The sequence below is a fragment of the Bombina bombina genome, chromosome 5 (genome assembly GCF_027579735.1).
Source record: "Bombina bombina isolate aBomBom1 chromosome 5, aBomBom1.pri, whole genome shotgun sequence".
NCBI classification, from domain to species: Eukaryota; Metazoa; Chordata; class Amphibia; order Anura; family Bombinatoridae; genus Bombina; species Bombina bombina.
In genome coordinates this window covers 1,126,394,921-1,126,399,916 of record NC_069503.1, presented here as the reverse complement: position 1 = coordinate 1,126,399,916, position 4,996 = coordinate 1,126,394,921, and positions in this window count along the sequence as shown.

Here is a 4,996-nt window from a genome sequence, read left to right as displayed (position 1 = left end):
ATGTATGCCGACGATATTCTTCTATCTATCTCAGAAACTCCGGACTCATTAAATGAGGCCATGACCGATCTCCCGGCATTTGGAAAGGTATCAAACTTCCTACTTAACCCACAAAAGTCTGAAATACTGATTGTCAACGAACGACCCAAATTAATTGAGGCGATGCGAAATAGCTGCCCAATTAAGATTGCGCGCCATTCCATAAAATACCTAGGGATAGAAATCACTCCCAATGTGAGAGAAACTATAGAGACAAATTATAAACATATTAGTGACGAGATAATAAAAGATCTAAACAATTGGAAAAACAAGACCATCTCATGGATGGGGTGAATTGGGGTAGTGAAGATGAACATCCAAGAGTACTCTATGTGATGCAGACAGTACCCATCTCCCCAAACACGCAATATATCACTCGAATCCAGAAGGCAATAGAAGCCTATATATAGAATGGCACAAAACCAAGAATCAGGAAATATACCACGTACCTACCCAGAAATGGGGGGGGGGGGCCTGGGAGTGCCCTTGCTGAAAGAATATCAAAGAGCCATCTCACTACAACGGTTAGTGGAGTGGAGCCAAAACATGCGCAACAAAGCATGGGTCCAAATTGACAACGATATCCTGGGGAGGGGTAACGTGGGTGCAATGGCATGGATCTCAGCCAGGAGCAGACCACCTGCCTCGACACAGTACCCATTGATAAAGGAGGTGTTTGAGGTATGGGACAAAATACTTTGTAAAGAGCCACACATATCCACACCCCACTCACCGAACACCCCAATCAAAGAAAATCCCGACTTGGGAATAGAATTTAGACCACACACAGCGGGTGAGTAATACGCCCTGGCAGAAGCGTCAGTAACTAATGCTTTGCAACAAGGGAAACTCAAATCACAGACTGACCTAGCAGAATGGGCACAAGAAATATTCACTTCATGGTATCGAGTTGCGCAGATGCAACATTACATATCGACACATAACAACATAGCAGACCTCACCAGACAAAAAACACCCTACGAGACTCTTTGCACCATGACGCAGACTCCATCACATCTGATATCTTTAATATATAAAACACTACTGACTGGGGGAATATTCTCCTTACCAACATACACTGCTGCCTGGCAAACTGACCTTGGTCAGGACATAGACACCAAAGATTGGATTAAGATCTTTTCAAAAGCTAAAAAAGCATCAGTATCTATGAAAATTCAGGAAACCCATTACAAACTACTGAGCAGATGACGCCCCAACGACTACACAAAATTTACCCGCATGTGAATGGGGGATGCTGGAGGGGATGTGGGGAGGAGGGATCACTTATACACATTTGGTGGACATGCCCGCACATACGCCTATACTGGGAGGAGGTACTAGGAGAAATGAGCAGGAAATTTAAGATTATAATCCCGCCAAAACCCACATACTTAATATACCACGGGCTCCCCAAGGTGGTGGGAGAGGACGAATATCTGCTTCTCCTACTGATGCTGAATGTCGCAAAGGGTCTAATACCCGTTCACTGGAAAAAAACGTAAAGCCCGACCCTGCAGGAATGGAAACATAGAGTTAGTGATCTACTTAGACTGGAGCGATATCACTACCTTAAGACAGGAAAACTAGCCACACATGAGATGATGACACTCATCTGGGAGGATAGGGGATTTTAATTAATGATAATACTCCAAATAGACACTGAATGAGCAGGCGTCTGTTCGACGCCCATGATTTTTCTCCTCCACCCCTTCTGACTCCCCCCTTCTTATACCCTCTCACCCTTACTGTACTATGCTGATTTTTCCCTTTTCCTGCCTTACGAATGGTTAAGTGAGGCCACAACATTAGGTACTATAATTCAAACTCGGTGATATGTAACAGAAAGCCGAGTTACTACTAATGTTATAAAGGAAAAGTCCTAATGTTAAATTCTAAAGTAAAAGTTTAATTGTTAAAATCTATGCCATCACGCAGCGAGCTATACAGCTGGCTGAAACAAGCTCAGATGAACGCAACTTTACCACAATGCAAAAGTAAAGAGAAACAGACTAATTGCTGCCAAGACACGAACTTCTTTCAGCAATCACAGAGACATTAGAAACCCAGGAACGGGTTCTACGGTAAGAATGTTTTGATTGCTTCATTTAAGCTTAAAGATACGTAACCTTTGTCATTGTTTGTCCCATATTCTCTTCAATAAAGCTTGTTTGAAAACTTAAAAAAAAAAAGTACACTAGCACCCATAAGCTACCTATTAACCAATAAACTGAGGCCCTCCCACATGGCAAACACTATAATAAAAATATTAACCCCTAATCTGCCGCTCCGGACATCGCCGCCACTTAAAAAATGTATTAACCCCTATTCCACCGCTCCCTGACATTGTTGCCACTATAATAAAATTATTAACCCCTAAACTGCCACCCTCCCCATGGCAAACACTATAATAAAAATATTAACCCCTAACCTGCAGCTCCGGACATCGCCGCCACTTAAAAAATGTATTAACCCCTATTCCACCGCTCCCTGACATCATCGCAACTATAATAAAATTATTAACCCCTAAACTGCCAGTGCCACCCTCCCACATCACAAACACTATTTAAAGATTATTAGCCCCTAATCTGCCCTCCGCCCACTCCGCCGCTATAATAAACCTATTAACCCCTAAACCTAACCCTAACGTAACCCTAACCCTAACACCCCCTAAATTAAATATAATTAAAATAAATCTAAATAAAGCCTACTATTAATAACTAACTAATTCCTATTTAAAACTAAATACTTACTTACCTGTAAAATAAACCCTAAGCTAGCTACAATAGAACTAATATTTATATTGTATCTATCTTAGGTTTTACTTTTATTTCACAGCTAAGTTTGTATTTATTTTAACTAGGTAGACTAGTTAGTAAATAGTTATTAACTATTTACTAGCTACCTAGTTGAAATACTGTAAGTACAAATTTACCTGTAAAATAAAACCTAACCTGCCTTACACTAACACCTAACATTACAATAAAATTAAATAAATTAAATTAACAAAATTCATTTAGCTAAATTACCAAAAAAATAAACACTAAATTACACAAAATAAAAAAGAAATGATCTAATATAAAAACGAATTACTCCTAATCTAATAGCCCTATCAAAATAAAAAGCCCCCCCAAAATAAAAAAAACATCCTAGCCTACACTAAACTGCCAATGGCCCTTAAAAGGACCTTTTGTGGGGCATTGCCCCAAAGAAATCAGCTCTTTTACCTGTAAAAAAACATACAAACAACCCCCTAACAGTAAAACCCACCACCCACACAACCAAACCCCCCAATTAAAATCCTATCCAAATAAACCTAAGCTCCCCATTGCCCTGAAAAGGGCATTTGGATGGGCATTGCCCTTAAAAGGGCATTTAGCTCTTTTACATTGCCCAAAACCCTAAGCTAAAAATAAAACCCACCCAATAAAACCTTAAAAAAAACCTAACACTAACTCCCGACGATCCACTTACAGTTTTTGAAGACCGGACATCCATCCTCATCCAGGCGGCAGAAGTCTTCATCCAAGTGGGCAGAAGTCCTCCTCGAAGCCGGCAGAAGTCTTCATCCAAGCAGGCAGAAGACTTCATCCAGACGGCATCTTCTATCTTCATCCATCCGGCGGGGGGTCCATCTTTAAGACATCCGGCACGGAGCATTCTCTTCTTCCGATGGCTGTTGAAGAATTAAGTTTCCCTTTAAATGACGTCAACCAAGATGGTGTCCCTTAGATTCCGATTGGCTGATAGAATTCTATCAGCCAATAGGAATTAAGGGGGGAAAATTATATTGGCTGTTGCAATCAGCCAACAGGATTGAACTTTCATCCTATTGGCTGATCTAATCAGCCAATAGGATTGAGCTCGCATTCTATTGGCTGATTGGAATAGCAAATAGACTGCTCAACGCAACCATATCGCCCGCACAATAGAATCACTTACTCCAGGTCCTGAGCAGAAACTGCTGCTGATGCAATCAGCAAAGTCACACAGCAGGATCATGAAGAGTTTGTTCACCTCAACCTCATATTTTGTTATTTGTAATTTCCCCAGTTTTCTAAAGTCTCTGCTTGACTTGTACGGATACATTTGTCTTTTTTAGAACAATAAAAGGAATTTTCAAAACCCCCCCAACTCGTATAATAATTTATAAACATAATTTTGCTTTTTAAAGTAACTTTACAAATGTCTTTCTGTTTTGTATGGGACTTTTCAAATCCTAACACCAGCAAAAAAGCAGCGTTCAGCTCCTAACGCAGCCCCATTGTTTCCTATGGGGAAACACTTCCTATGTCTGCACCTAACACCCTAACATGTACCCTGAGTCTAAACACCCCTAACCTTACACTTATTAACCCCTAATCTGCCACCCCCGGTATCGCTGACCCCTGCATATTATTTTTAACCCCTAATCTGCCGCTCCGTACACTGCCACAACCTACGTTATCGCTATGAACCCCTAATCTGCTGCCCCTAACCCCCGCCGACCCCTATATTATATTTATTACCCCCTAATCTGCCCCCCCCCACGTCGCCGCTACCTACCTACAATTATTAACCCCTAATCTGCCGACCGGACCTCACTGCTACTCTAATAAATGTATTAACCCCTAAAGCTAAGTCTAAACCTAACCCTAACACCCCCCTAAGTTAAATATAATTTTTATCTAATGAAATAAAATAAATCTTATTAAATATATTATTCCTATTTAAAGCTAAATACTTACCTGTAAAATAAACCCTAATATAGCTACAATATAAATAATAATGATATTGTAGCTATTTTAGGATTAATATTTATTTTACAGGCAACTTTGTATTTATTTTAATCAGGTACAATAGCTATTAAATAGTTAATAACTATTTAATAGCTACCTAGTTAAAATAATTACCAAATTACCTGTAAAATAAATTCTAACCTAAATTACAATTAAACCAATTAAACCTAACACTACACTAT